Source organism: Pseudopipra pipra, chromosome Z, assembly GCF_036250125.1.
Source record: "Pseudopipra pipra isolate bDixPip1 chromosome Z, bDixPip1.hap1, whole genome shotgun sequence".
In the NCBI taxonomy this organism is placed as follows: domain Eukaryota; kingdom Metazoa; phylum Chordata; class Aves; order Passeriformes; family Pipridae; genus Pseudopipra; species Pseudopipra pipra.
Window position 1 is genome coordinate 46359810 of NC_087581.1, and position 16385 is coordinate 46376194.

At 36.1% G+C, this 16385-nt stretch overlaps 1 protein-coding gene across 2 annotated transcripts in view; it reads left to right on the plus strand.

The window, feature by feature from the left end:
• Positions 1 to 16385, plus strand: part of FBXL17 (F-box and leucine rich repeat protein 17) — a 289546-nt gene that overhangs the window by 169437 nt on the left and 103724 nt on the right. The window lies entirely within an intron of this gene.

A 16385-nucleotide genomic window follows, 5' to 3' on the forward strand; every position in this document is an offset into this window, starting at 1 on the left:
ATTCCAGCTCTTCGGTCAGTTGGAGCTCCTATCTACCAACCCTTCCTAAACATTTCAAACTATAGCCAATGTTTGTAGTGATCTAATTGCCTTCCTTGTTGTCAAGGAGTATGCTGCAGCATACAATAATCATCTAAGACAACAGAAGGAAATGAACATAGGTGCTGAGTTCCATATCAAGAGCTATTCCTGTGCTGCAGCCCAAGTCTATGTCAGCTCCTTTTTACCGCTGTCACTTCGTTTTTATGTTAAAAAAAACACCACCACCAACAACAAAAGAAACCTCAAACAAACAACAAAAACAAAACAACAAAAAAAGAACAAATAAACTTCTCAGATGTTTGACAAACATAAGCATATATTTAATATAGGAACCTATGGTGTTGTAACTGTGTAAGTAGGTAAAATAGAAATGGACCTGGAGGACTTTGGATTTTCAGTGAGGTTTTTTTACTTGCAAGTGAAATAAGAATATAAATGGTAAGCTTTTAGCAGTAGGATATGTCCTCATGTGCAGTCACAAATCAGTTGTGAAATTATATATTATGTAATTATTATATAATAGTGTAGGCTTATCTTTATTTCCAGGATTAAAATGATTCTGACTGCTCTTGGTTTTAAATTAGTGCTGCGATGTAATGAACAGATCTGTAAAGCTCTTTGACAGAGATCTCTTTAGAGTAGAAAGGTGCTGTATAAATAAGAACTACTGTTAATAAGTATGTGCAAGACAGTTTTGTGTCAAGGCATCCTGAAATCTCTATGCCACAGCTCGGTCTTAGTTTTGAAGTAAGGAGCCCAGAGGGTGGCAGTGAAGGCAAAGTTATCGGGCTTTGTCCAAGCATTTTTCACAAAGACAAGCCATGCTGAAAAGTAGAGACATTTTAGAAATCACCAGGTTACCACTGGCAGGAAGAAACTGGCTAAGGGGAAAAGGGAGTCTTTTTTCTGTGTCCAGCAGCCTGAGAAAAGAGAGACACACAGGAAACCAAAACCTGAGATTACAATAGTTGCTGTGGTATTTTTTGCAGGGTCAGTTCTTATTTTCATAATTTCTTATACTGAGAGTGAACGTGGTTCAGAATAATGTGTTGAGAGTTGATTGTAGTTATGATAGCTGATGTCAGCTGATGGGCAAGAATTATGGCTATTTCGTGATTCCTACACTTATGAAGTTATTAAAGGACAGAAAAGTCTTCAAATCTGGATTCGGTTGAAGAGGTATCTGGATTTCAGTTAGATCTCTCTCTCATGCTTGACATGATCTTGGTTTCTTATATCATGATGTTAAAGATTGTGGATTATTATTCTATCATCATATTACAGTAACAAAGTCTTATGGGTTATTTTATGTTGCATCCAATTTTTAATGTTGTCTTTTGTGTTGCATCCATTTCACTGAAACACTATTCTTCTAATTTATCAATTAACAACTGTTGTTTATATGAAAATAAGATTAATTAGAATTCATTTTAAAGGAGGGTCTACCTTATTTTAAACACTAACTGTTAACTAATTGATATTAGCTAATTATCTGGATTTGAAATCAAGGTGATCTGTGGACAGAAGATTCATGCTGACTCTAATAATTTCAAAATCCTGTAGAATGTCTGAGTCAGAGTTACTGAAAGCTATGTACATTTGGAGTTAATTATTTCTGATGAATACTAAGACGAATGCTCTAAAAAGCATTTCTTGTCAAATTTTATATTGGTTTCAGCTCCTTGAGCTGTAGTCAGAGTGTGACTGCAGCCATATCCATCTGTTACATGAAAAAAAAATATTTTATTCACACTTTTGGGATTTCTCCGTGGGAGAAAACTAGAATTGTTTTATGGACTGGCTTAGATTCACATTATATTTGTCTAATTTATATACACAAACTGGTAGTGCTTTGTTTGCAGGTGATAGTAAGGAGTGGAATTATGTCCTGTACAACCTTTTCCTCTCTCCAACATATCTGCACACAATATGTTACTGTTTTTATATCCTTAGACCAAAAAACTGGGGAAAACCTATACTGACAGAAGTGTAAGAATATGCAGATACTGTATTTCTGGTGTGTTTCCATCAGTGTTATTATTTAGATATATTAAGCATTAAAATAAATACATCTCTGAAGACCTAACATTTCAACATTGCAATTTTTACAGTACATACAAAAATCTTTATCTGAAAAACTTAGCATTAAAGAAGATCATAAAGACAGCAAACTGTGACTTAATTATTATCATTTCAGTCTCAACTGATGCCTGCTTATTATTTGCTTAGTACTCTATTTAAATGTACAGTTCAGTGATCCCAGTGTTGCAGTGATCATAGCTGACTCTTTGATGTTATCGGAAGTATCTAAATCTTCAGTTAAACAAGTTAAACCTCATCTAGAGGCCATTCAAGTGAAATATAAATACCTTATTCAAAAATGTTTTCCTTCTTGCTGACCCAGTGTTCCTAACATAAGCTTGTCTGCTTGTAACTGTAGCATACAATGGGAGGGAATCTTTGCCAGCCCAGATCCATCAATTACAGTTTTTTAAGTGAAAATCCAAACTGTAACCAAGAAAATATGTGAAGAAAACTGCGATGGGAAAATTCAATTAGGAAACATTCTGCACTATTTGCAATTATGAAAGGTTAAGAAGATCTTACTTTGTAAAATTCATATATGTAAGCAAAAGATTTGTAAGAAGCAAATACTTCAAAAACTTCTTTACAAGGTGCAGGTATAAAATTAATTTGGTGGTGGCTGAATTAAAAATTAAAGGTATGGATCCAAATGCATTACCTGTTTCTGTACCTATGATGGTCACCATCTTGTTTGACTACACTGAGCACCTGCTGCACTGCAAAATATGCCTGATGACAAGAGTTAGTCTGTAGTTAGTTTCATAATAGATTTATGTGATCTCAGTAAAGGATGTCGTGTTGGGTTTCCTGTGACATGTAGCTTGTATTCTTCACAATCTGGTACTTCAGCTGATGGCTCCACCTAGCACAGAAACATTATTTCACTCTGATCTAGTCTCATTGCTGTCCCAATCCCCATCACAAGGGTGGTGAATTTTATTCAGTAGATTAGCAGCGATGGAGTTAGCCTGAAGATGCTCAGACTTTTTTTCATCATGGTGATGAATAAAATCGTACCTTTTGAGGTGCCTAGGGTACAGTGAATAATTCTGCCAGAGCCACACAAACAAGTCAAACAGGAAATGAGGATCACATTAAAATCAATGGAGGAGAAAAACTCAAGGCCTATGAGCTCTGCTTAGTACTGATACTCCCCTTGGTTTTGTTATGAGAGAAATAAGCAGAGCTACTGTCATCATTTTCTCAACAAAAAGCAGCAGATACTAAGAAGAATTTCAGCCATATAGGTGAAGAATTCATCCTGATGCCAGACGGACAAACAAAGTGAAGTCTTTTCTAAGACTAGGATTAAACTCGAAGTCACTGAAATCAAAAAAGGCATTAGGATTCCACTTATTAATAGAGTGCCTTTCTGAAAACTGCATGCATTGCATAACAACTGGCTAGAATGTGACTATGAAGAGTCTGGCCCTGCTTTTCCTGCTTTTTGGTAGTTATTTATTTTAGAGGAAACCGATACATTATTTTTAAGTGGTTAAATAATGCTAATTCATTCAATTCATGGCCTCAGGCAACATATTTAGGCAGCCATATCACTACCTGTATGTTTCCTGGTATGTCCAAGACCAACGTTAACTAAAAGACATCTCCATAAGCACATTAGAATGCTAACTGGCACAGGAAATATTTTAAGATATTAACACTTTGAAGTAACCAGTTGTGCAAGTTTAGGGCTAGCTTCCTGCCAAGTCTCTGAAACTCGACAACAAAGGCCTGCTTCTCAGAGAGGGAAGAAAAAAAAAACGAATCGAGCAGCCAAAGCTATAGCAAAAATATATATATTTTACATATAAAACAGATATATATTGTGAGAATATTATATACCTATAACCCCAGAAACCCTAAATAGCTTCCTAAGGGAAGAGGGGAAGGGAGAAGGGAAAAGGACAAAATAGGATGAACAGGGACAAAAACAAAACCAGTCTACACAATCTAAAAACCTGGTACCCGGCAAACTGAAGAACTGGCAAAATCTCACCACTTCCCTTGAGAGAAGCAGGATGGCTGGACACAGCCCAGCACTCTCCCCTCACACATGGCTGACAACAGCAGTCACTGCAGGCCTTAGCTCCAGATCAGCAAGACTGGGGCAGGGACCCACTGTTCTCAGACGTCGCCGGAAAGGAAGAGAGCGAGGTCCCTCCTGCTGGCTTTATTTATACCTCAAGTTACGTAAAGGAATAGCATGGAATACTTCCGTGGTCACCTTCCTAGTTCATTCCTGGTTACAAGCTGGTCTCCAGCCTAGAGTGAAACCATCACACCAGTGGTAGAGGTAATTAAGCCTGTCATCAAGCCACTTTGAAGGCCTAATTATGTTTGAGGCCACTGCATAGAGAATCTTTACCTGGAGTTACAGATTTCAAACTATTTGCCATGGTAAAGGACTTTGTATTTTTGATTTATGGAGAAATGTGATTTTTGTTCCGTGGGGAAGGTCATTCTCTCTAAACCAGCCTCATCCAGGCTTAAAAGTACCAGATGAAAAATGAAATAGAGCAACAGGTAGAAGCTCATCTTTCAATCCAATGTGACAACATCACCAGTGCTTTGTGAATTGCTTTCAATGCCCATTTACCTCCTAATGGAATTCCAGTCCTGCAATTAGAAAACAAGTTTTCAGTCCTCCTGTAGATGCTGGGATCTAAAGGCAAATAGAAACTCCATTTGACTGATGCCTCTCTCAAGTACAGGCAAGTTAGTAAGAATATAAAGAAGACTTTTCTCCAAATGACAGTTTGAATTTATAAAATGTTACAGGACTATGTCTAGCAATGAGTAACACACTCCTTTATGTGTTCTGGCAATAATCTAGGAAATATTTGGAGCTTCCATGGGAAACTTGAAAACTAGTAATTTAGTCAGAACTAAGAGAATGAGAGCATAATCTTTTTCAATCATCTTTGTCATTATAACCTGTGGATGTCCTAGCATACAGTAGATGTTAGAGAAAACAAGGCATCCTCTAAACACAGTATTTATTCCTAAAATTCCTCCTGGGCTTATGCTAGTTCAGAGATTTCTTCGTACACTTTTTCTAATTTGGTGCCAGAACAGTAAATGTGGTGATAACCAAAGAAATTCTGAACATAGTAGATGTCAGAATAACTTCAACAAATAGTATCTGTTTTGAAATAATTTCGTAGTAACCTGAAACGTGTTGAATGGTGGAGACATGTTTGCTCCAACTGACCATCAGCATACTTCTGCTGACTGCCTTGCTTACCTATCTAACAAAGTGCAAAGCAAGTTTAGGTCTCAGTACTATTCCTTCTGTGATTTCTCAAAGTTGCACATATGAAAAATATGTAACATTTTCATCCCCCCCACTGTTTCTATGAAGCACACACACTGATTACTTTGCTTTTCCCCCGACTTCCTTGGTGAGTGAAGAAATGTGCCTGTGTTACTTTTATATAGAAATGACTTCTTGCACAGAGGAGCAGGCAATTCCACCTCCGTTTGATCTGGTTTAAGTGACTGCAAAATTTTAGAACTCAGACTAATACATTAACACTGTCCTTTCCTTGGAAAGCTTCAGCTATCAGCGGTGTTTATTACTTTAATGCAGTATAATATAACTGCAGGGAAGTAGGAAGAAATAGATCTGCAGTAAAGTGATTCCATAGATTTTTTAATATTTTATTAATAACAGTTTGCTAAAAAAAATCTATGGAATTATAGTTATGTCTAGTGATTTATAAATACATCACAGAATTCTTGCCTTAACTCTCCAGAGAGGCAAAAATACAACACATGAAAACTTCCTTGGCTTTTTTAATAGGTAGATTTTCATTAACTACATAATTTCTAATGGCTTAGAGAGTTACACCCTTGTGGGTCCCACTGGTTCAGTTTAAGAAATGATTTGATGGTGTTTCTTATTGTTCTGCAGCAGAACATAATAGTCACTGTCATAGCTGAGATGCCATTAAGGCATCAGATGACTATTTCTGTTCTCTTTCAGTGCAAAGTTAGCTGAGGTTTGTCAGAATCTAAACTTAGACTCTAAAGATTTAGGATATTCACATCAATGAACTGAGGAACTCAGCTTGATTGTATGAACCATCAGGTTTGTTAAATGCCTTGAAAAATTAAGGAGAAAAAGATAGCAAACTCATAAAATTTCAGTCCTGCTTGTTCTGAAGTTTTTTTATGTTGTTTTGGGTGGCAATTTATTAGTTTTTAACAACTAGATAGCTTTTAGGGTAACCAAGCAAACAATAATCTCTGCAGGTGCAAGTGCAGGCAAGTATGCCTAAGTTAATGTTTCTTTTACAAAACTACAAGCCATGCTGATACAACAAATGTAAATAATTACCAGCACTCTGAAGGCCTGACAAAATCAGAACCCTCTCAATAAGACACAGGGGACCTTGAGACTGGAAGAAGTGAAAAAAGTTTCTTCATTTATAACTGAATGTGTAGTTGCTCAGTTATGAAATTTCCAGCTCGTGAGAACTGTCTTGTTTTCTCACTACAGTTTGAAAGGGCACAATATATCCTAGTATTCTGTCTAGACAGATTTTTCTCCAGTAAGATTACATGAAAAGTTACCTTGTTAAGTACTTTCAGATTGAATAGTACTAGGTGAAGTTCATACATTTTTAGGTGGTATTAAAATCTGCATTTAGAGAATATAAATGGCAATCTACTAAGATCATGACACACAGAAAGAAGTAGTGCTCTTTCAGCTTTTAATAAATATATTTGCTAGTATCTTGTCTGAGTTAAAAGGAGGCAATTTTACTTCATACAAAGCACAGACAGTATCATCAAGCTTTTTCCTGTTGCATTCTTCAAGCAGCATACCAGTAACAGAAGTGGTAGCTGAGAGCCTTATGGAAAGGAATTCATTATCATTTTATGAAGGGCTTCTGAAATTTGCCTTTAAGGTGCTTTTTTTATATTTTGGGGTTTTTTTTTGGTTGGGTTTTTTTTGGGTGGTTTTTTTTGAGTAATTTCTGTCTCAGTGCATTCTCCCTAGTTTAAAGTAAATTTTCTAAGAAGCTTGGCATTCTTACCAACATTTAGAAAATACTTCTTGGCAAATCAAGGCCTTTTAAGATTTTAGTACACATGGAGGGGTTTCTTTCTAAGCTAAAATTTGTATACTAAAAAATTTCAGGTAAGGTATTATGTATGACGTATAGAAAATTTCACATACAAGCTTTGCTGTGATGCTACCTTTTGGGTGAGACCTGAGAACTGCAGCATTCAGCTATTACTCACATTCTTTAATCTCTCTTCTCTATAACATTTGTCCAAAAATGCATTGAGCTTGATTTTTTCTTTCATCAGTTTTGCTAACTTCAGCACAATTAAATTAATGTAACAGATCTACCAAGTTGCTCTAATTTTTAAAGGGAATTGCACCCCAAATCAATTCTGAAGATACATGAATTATGGTGAGTACTGGATTTTATTTTTTTCCTCTTTGATTATCTTGGCTCTTCTTCTGCTCCATCATCATTTCATATAAGCAGAAATTCTCTACAAACTTGAATGTCCTTCAGCAGTAGAGGAGAAATATCAGATGTGATGATAGGACTCTTTTGCAGAAAGCTTCCTTATGTCCTGTAAAAGACTTTACTTCTTTTGCTGTCCAATGGAAAAAATTACCTCTCCATGTAAGCCTTGTTCATCTTGTCTAAATTTAGATCATAACTTTTAGCAATACTACTGTTCTCATGAATAGGATTGAGAATATTTATTGAAACTTTTATTGAGATTTTATGTTTTCACAGAACTGAGTCTTTACCACTATTTACTCACTGTCTATTTACAACTCAGTATAAAAGTAGATTTATACAATATGTTTCCATTTGAAAAGGAGAAAATGAGGCAGGTTTTGCTGTTTTCTTAAAGTTAGCAGGAGGGACCCTTGATGAAGTCCATTCTCAATCCACATGAACCATTGACCATGATCTGCAGTGTCATTTCAAGAAAGGATGGTCTTTAAATGAATAGCTGGTAGAGGTTAGTGGGTTTTTTTCTGGATTAGAAAAGAAGTAAGAGATGCAAAAGGGATTGAAGGAGTAAATCTCAATAGAGAAGATTATCTATTTATGTGCCAAGCTCAGTGAAGTGTATGTCAGCCCCTGTGGTATGAAAATCAAGCAGTGAATGTGATGAAATATTCTTTCATATGTGTGCAGTCCTTGTTTAGATCAAGAAGTACAGAGCTGTATAAACATGGTATTTTATTTTCAAAATATCAGGTGAATTTTTTTTCATTTTCATGGAAGTATTTTAAAGTTTATCCAAGCATTCCAAAAGGGCACTCTAAAGAATAGTTTTGGGAAGTTATAGCACAGCAGTACAGTTCCCATTTCTTACTTTTGTTCTTAATCTTGGAAGCTTTTTTCTTTGAAAAAAAGAGGGCTGTTTTTATCTTACTTTGTATACTAAATCCTAATGGTATAGCACAAGACTACTTAAAAAAAAGTCTGTCAAAACTGAGACCACTGTAACTCCAGGAAACATCTTAAGGTCTGAAGCATATAAATATAATCTTTCAAGGATGAGGAAGAATTAAGGCTACTCCCCCTGCTCAAAGCCCAGTCTCTTCCCATGCACAAAATGGTGCAACTGAGCTGGTGTACACCCTTGTGTGGTTTGTACTGAGAGTTATAGCAAAACTTGAAGCTTTTCTTCTCCTGAAGATCTCTTCTCCTTTACACTTCTCTAAATTTGCAGCATGTGTGATAGTCTGTCTCTGAACTCCTTTCCATGTTACTAAGTCATTTCATGTTAGTAACATTTCCATGTTACTAACTCCTTTCCATCAGTTATTAGGTCATTTCAACTAAAGATTCAGCCTTCAGAACACACTTCGACATCTGAATATCACCTCACCTTCTCTGTACGCTGCTGGGACAGGGGGACTTCAAATATCTTGTTTGAATTCACAAGGATTTGCTTATGTGCATAGAAATAGAACTTACAGTTTACAAACTCCCGATCTTGTCTGTAGCTACTGTGCAGTAATCATTTTCTAAATCTGCACGTTTTTGCATTTGCATGTAGGCAACATTATGAGAGTTACCTCTACATGTGTCTTAGGAAGTGTGACATCATGACGTTAACTGTGTGAAGAAGCAACGTGTATGTAAGCAATTCTTTTTCTACACTGGTACACAAATCATAGAATCTTAAAATGGCTTGGATTAAAAGGGGTCTTAAAGATCATCTGGTTCCAACCCCCTGCCATGGGCAGGGACACCTTCCACTAGGCCAGGTGGCTCAAAGCCCCATTCAACTTCGCCTTGAACACTTCCGGGGATTGAGCAGTCACGGCTTCTCTGGGCAACCTGTGCCTCACTACCTAATATGTAGTCTAAACTTACTCTCAGTTTGGAGCCATTCCCTCTTGTCTTGTCCCTGTATGCCTTTGTGAAAAGTCCATCTTTCTTGTGGTCTTCCTTCAGATACTGGAAGACTGCAATTAGGTCACACCAAAGCCTTCTCTTCTCCAGGCTGAACAATCCCAATTCTCTCAGCCTTTCCTCATAGGAGAGGTGCTCCATCTCTCTAACCATCTTGGTGGCCTCCTCTGGACTCTCTCCAACAGGTCCATGTCCTTCCTGTGCTGGGGACCCCAGAGCTGGATGCAACACTGCAGGTGGGTCTCACCAGAGCAGAACAGAGGGGCAGAATTCTCTCCCTCACCTGCTGCCCGCACTGCTTTGGATGCAGCCCAGGACACACGTGGCTTTCTGGGCTGTGAGTGCACATTGATGGCTCATGTCCAGCCTCTCACCCACCTGCTCCCCCAAGTCCTTCTCAGCAGGGCTGCTCTTGGTCTGTTCATCCCCCAGCCTGTGTTGATACCGGGGGTTGCCCCAATCCAGGTGCAGCTCCTTGCACTTGATCTTGTTAAACCTCATGAGATTCCCATGAGCCCACTTCTAGAGCGCTTCCAGGTCCCTCTGGATGACATTCTTTCCTTTAAGTCTGTCAACAGCACCACTCAGCTTGGTGTCATGTGCAAATTTGCTGAGGGTGCACTCGCTCCCTTCATCTCTGTCATTAATGAAGATAGTAAGTAACACTGGTTGCAATATGGACACCTGAGGGACACCGCTTGTCACTGATGTGCTTTGGGAGTCTAAGCCATTGGCCACTCATAGCAGAGTAATTCAGCAGTATCATACCAGGAATGCAAATGTTTTGCGAGCAGAAGAGCACCACTGAAACAGTTCAGGAAGGAAGCCACTGTTTGGTTTTGTAATACAAAACAATCCTTGCTAAGAAATATGCATTGTCTTGCTGGTAGTTAACAGTTCCTTGGTTTTGCTTATGACAGTAGACAGGTTGCCACAATGGATGTAGGAAACTGTATTTGAAATGCCGTATCAGATCTTTTCATCTCAAATGTGAATTCCAAAATACTACAGAGTTAAAAATAAAGAGATATCATTTAATTGTCTTCCAGACTTTAGCATAATTAGCTGTAGAAAATCAGATTTATGAGGTGTTTAGAATAAGATTAATTTTCCTAGTAGTTTATTTCTGTTAAATCCGTTATGGTACCTAGTTCCTCCAAGCCAGAAAGGGACCAAAGGCCACCTGGAATACTACTACATGTAAAAGTCAGATAGTGGAATTAAACAATTTGCTAAATCTCTCCTTTCTTGGCTTAATTGCTTGCTGGATTTACATGCAGTGAGGGTAACAGGAGGCATTTCATTTTAGATAAGACTACTAATAAATATTTGAAAATAGATATTTATTGCTGAAAGACAGGGCATAATAGCTTAAGCACAGAGCTGATTCATTTATCTGTATGGCTCTCTGACTGGAGCTTGCGTGCATCTGACTAGCTTAGAGCGCTAGCAGACACTGTGGGACTTGTCTGCCCTCACCTCTGTTATTTGTGAGTTCCAATATAAAAAAAAAAGCTAATCTGTTTTCCTGTGCTGTAAGTGGCAAAACTGTTTGGCAAACCTAATTTTAAATTATATTGATTTTCTTAAGAATACCTTCCTGCTAATCACATTGACTGCTTTAAGATAGTTGCTGTTAACTTGTATAACTAATGACACTTTGCATATCGGCTCCAGACAAAAAGTACTCTTCAGATTCTGTTTGTGTTTTTGCTTAAAAGTCTTACTCTGTTTTGCTAGCTCTGTGATTAATACTGTTTCTTATAGATGCAGTTCTTGGTGTTGAAATTCAAAGCCATTTAAATATATATTTTGAATGTGATTCTAATGTTAAAATGGCAGTAAAAACCGTGTTCTAGGCTAACTGAAAGACAAGTATAAATCATACCTCTTATTAGTATAACGTAACAGTAAACAAATGTATTGAAAGAGATATATTGGTCATAATGCAAATAAAATGATCAGTGAAAGAGAATCCTGAACCAAGAATATGTATCCATCAGTCTATGAAGTTCAACATTTATTGTTATGAGGTTTTACAAAGGTTTAGATCTCTCAGTAAAATGTTAGTATTTCATTATGTTAGCCCTCAAATGATTCCTTCTGAGTGCAGAAGGCCTCAGAATACATAAATTTTTTAAAACTGTATATGCTGCTGTAGTATGAGGTTTGGTTTTGTTATGGGAGAGACTTGGTTGTTATATTGCAATATTGCCTTCCATTGGAATATATTAAAGTCATCAAACCAATGACTGTATTATTTTATGTACAGCTACTGTCTTCTGCCTGAATTTAACCATTGAAACTATAATTTTTGAGGAGCACTATATATTTCTTTGTGAAAGGTTTCTGATTTCTAAGGCATATTTTGTGTTCCTGTTCTTCCCAAGCTCTCTCTGGCTTCCTAATAGTGCTCTTGGTTATGTTTCGAAAGAATAGTAAGGTGTGTTCATTTCACTGCTTAAAAGACAAATGCGTGGCAGTCAAATGCAAAGCAGACATGTAAATAGTCTGATGTTCACTTTGAATCCTAGGTAGTATGTTAGTGTTTTGCATTTTTTACACCTCTGTGGTGAGGGAAACTCACTCCCTCAAATTGTAAACTTATCAACAGTATATGGCAACTCCTGTTAGCTTCGCTCAGGGCTGAAGAGCGTCTCAGACTGTAACAAGGTCTCCCAGGACCAGTTACACCACAAATACTGTACTCATATTTTCTCATTAGGTCCTTTCAGTTGCCACAAGTACAATTTTCCAATGTTTTTAGATTTAGATGAAAAACATAAAAAGCTCTGTGTACATATATATGTATAATACAATTGTTTTCTGTAACTCGAGGATCTTTGTTATCTTTTCTTACAGGTAGAAGCTTGCAGTTTACTTTATTTGAGTCAAAAAATGTAGGTTTCTGTTGGCTAAGAGAAGAAAATTAAAAGGTTTTGAAATACTGATTTTTTTTTTAGTTTGTTGGAATTTAATTTTAAGCTTTACATTTTGCAGTACATCGTGGAAAGTCATAAACATTGACTATGACAAATCATTGCATAAATTTATTTGTGGGAAGTTATCAAGAAGATGGGCCTAAACTTGAAGTTATCTGTGTTTCAGTCATGCAGTTCTGTTAAAGAGAAATGTTGTCAGAGAAGCTCTATGCCACTAAATCTTTGTACATTTTGATAATTTTTCTGGTCTTGTACACAGACCAGGTGGGAGGAGCAGTACACACAAGTACATGTTAGTGGACAAATTTCTGTAACACAGAGAGTTTTATTTATGTATATACATTTTATATATATATATATATACACACACACTTATACAATATAGCTATATCACTTTCATCTTGTGATTTTTTTTTTTAGCTTTTCAAGTAGAAAGACATCTTTAGAAATTACAACAGTAAGAGACAATCAGGTTTTTGTTAGTCTCTGAACATAATGAATTTTGGGATGCTGGTATGTTGGTACGTTCAGCATCACAGTGCTCAGCAAGCTCTAGTTATCTTACAAACTTCTGTGGTCTTGTGACTATTTTGAATTAACAGTATGTAGGTATGTTTTTAGTTATATTCTTGGTTTCTTAAATATTGTTCGATTGGCTTTGTTTACGTGAAATCAGTTTGTGCTCTTTGCCTTTTCCTTGCTCCCGATTGCACTATAAATTTCACAGTGCATGATATTATTTCCTTACTTTTAGAATCAAATGCAATAAAACTGAATTGCTTATCAGTCTATCAGAGAACAGCATTCATAAAATATTGAGTAGGTCTAGGGAAAGCTTGACATAAGCATTAGTTAGCTAATATTTTCAGGTTTAATGAATAAGCAGTTTCTTCCTAAAATATTTCATTTCTCTGTTTTGATGTTTTAATGTGTTATATGGTTCTAAATGATACTCATTTACAAAGAAGGAAGTGAAGAAATTTTAACTTTGACCATCTCTGATCCAGGCATGTATATTATCAAAGTTCTAATTATAGTTTTATTTCTTTATTCCTTGACTAGTGAACCCTTGTCTATTTTTTGGTAATAAGTTATTTCAAGTGTGAAAGTCTCTTTTCTTTTTGGAAGGTTGTTTATATTTTAATACATTTTGTACAGCTGTTAAAAGCCTGTTCAGTAATCTTGAGTGAAGGGATTTAAAAAATTCTTTTAGCCTTGGTACACAGCTTTTGCCACCATGTCCATGTTAGTCTCCAACTTTCGTGGGGTTCAATTTTCTGGTTTGCTCATTTCCATAACTTGCCACTGCTTTAAATAATAACTTTGCCTCTTTTAGTTACCAGTATAATGCTGATTTTTTATTTTTTTTTAGGTTAGGCTCCTTTGTTGTCTAATTGAGCAACATTGTAAATATAAATACTTCCAATGATAGCTATGACAATAATCTGACATCATTTTGATGGATTATTACAACAGAATTAAGATTATCCTTGTTTTCTAGAAAAGGTTAATTTCATTTTGTTCTTTTAACCTTTTTCTTTGCTGTCATATTTAACAAAGGTTAAAAGGTAAAAGTAATAAATACACAACTACTCTTATTTTTCCTTAGGTTGTAAAGAAGTCAGTTGTTAGTAGCAATTATGTATTGTGTGACCCTCTACAAAGCAGAGACTGATAAGGCCATGTAAACTGTTTCTTCTGTCTCTGCAGGTTGATATACATGGGGATGATCTATAGAAAGGATAATAGAAATTAAAACTGGAATTAGATTGACTGATGCAAGGTATAGAAAGCACACAAAAAACTCCATAGATTCAGTCATCATCGTGGCTGGGCTTCGCAAACAAAGATTTGGGAAGGGCACTACCCGCGTTTGTTGCAAGCCCGTTGGTGGCTAAAAAGGCCAATATGAGATAGACACGTCCAGTTGCAAAAGGCACATAGTTAATTAGATACACCTTTGGAGGCAGGTGCGTGCCTTTGTCTTTTGATCTTTGTGTGACCGCATTGGAAGATGCCCGTTGGCCCGTTAACTAACCGGGTGAAAGTGAGATGAGCTTTGTTTAGGCCACCTTTTCTAGGCCCCTCTCCGAGTGGAGCAAGCAGTGCTGTCCTTGGAAAGGCTGCTTGGTCGTTCAGGGTGCTGCCCCAAGAGACTGTCATCTCCGGTCAGTCTCAAATGACCAATATCCTGAACCGCCATAGATTCAGTATTTCAGCTATATATATTTTTCTTTTTTCTCCAAACTAGATGTGTCATTACCTCATCCTTTTAGATGTTAGGTGATTTTAATATTTTCAAGAAACAAAAGGAAATGAGGCTGTCAAAGGTCTGGTTTTGCCTTTTTTCTCTTTCTTATTTTTTTTTTCCTGTTTAATGAAGATAGCTGAAGATTCTGAAGATTTTCTTTTCCCAGTAGCAGAAAGTGAACTGTACTTCGTTTAGACTTGAGAATGTCACTGAGAACAGGATTGGAGTCACTCAAGCCACTTGAAAAAACTTTAACCCTTAGAGCTGGTTGTACTTGGAAGGATTAAAGAATTCAATTATAAAGGCCACACAGTCAAATACTTTTGCATTTGCACAGGCAATACAACTTTGACCCTGACTGATTGAAAAGGTGTGTAACTGAGCTTGTAGAGAAAATTAGGTAGTCTTTTATGTCATCTTGACTGTCTTGTGGTTGTATTTTTAGATATCGACTGCTATACTGCAATATAATTTTTGTTAAATTAATGGTCTCTCAGTAAGTAAAAATTATCAAAAATAATTTGAAAACTTTTAAAGCCACTAAAAAAATTTTCAAAAAATTTTTCTATGTTCAGAATTTTTATCCAAAGTGTTTCATAGCATCATTACTCTGCTAAATGATTTATATGATAAGAATTAATAAAAGCTTCTTTTAACCTCAATATTGACTTTTCAAATTATATTTGCTGAAATGTCTAATGAAAATACTCCTAGTAAAATACATTATAATGATTTTCTATTTATTTATATTACTAATATTAGCAATAAAATCTCATTATTAGGAAGTATTTTTCTGGAATGAATAATTAAAAAAAAATTCCTCATGGTCTAGTTATCTCAATAAGCCAGTTAACAAAGATGAGTGTGTTCTTCAAAATTATGTCTTATGGGAACAGAAGTTTTTCATGTACACAGAATGTGTTAAATGCTCTAAATCTTGATCAGTTTTTTAGGAAAATAACCTGATGGAACATATAGTTCTGAGTTACTTTATATTTAAAAGCATAGTCCTGGTGTAGTTTCTAAAAGAAAAGTGTCATGCTTGCTAATTTTCTTAGCAGAAAAGTTATGGATTTAAACAAATATAGAATCTGGAGGTTCACTCTGTTTTACTTCCCTGTCAGAAGTTATTGTGCTAAATATTACTTTCCTTTCTTTGTGTATTTGTAAAGAAAGGGAACCTTTTCCCAACGACAAGCATTGCAAAAAGTTGCTAAATATTAGGCCCTCACAGTTGTCAAGGGTTGAAAATTTATAATAGTGCTACAGGAACTATGATTAAGGTACTCTGTCAGAGGTGTGCTGTTTTATTATTATTAGTGAGTTTTCATTGTATATTTTAGAAAAAGGAAGCAGAGTGTGGACGAATAGATGTGAAGGACTGTTGTTCAGTTATTTCCTATTGTAAACTGTCAGAATTAGGTGGTTGCTTTTAAAACCTAAAATTGGCGGCATGAACAGTTAAATCAGATTGGGAGATAATCTATTGGTGGTGGTAAATGAAAGGAAAAGGTCCCTGAGGATGTAGGTGTATTTTTCAAACTATGACACATTCAGCAATACCTGCTTTCTTAGAAATTGGCAAGTAATTTAATTTGGTGTACTGTACCAGGGTTGATTTAAGAGTCAGAGTAGGTGATTGGGTAATTGACCTGA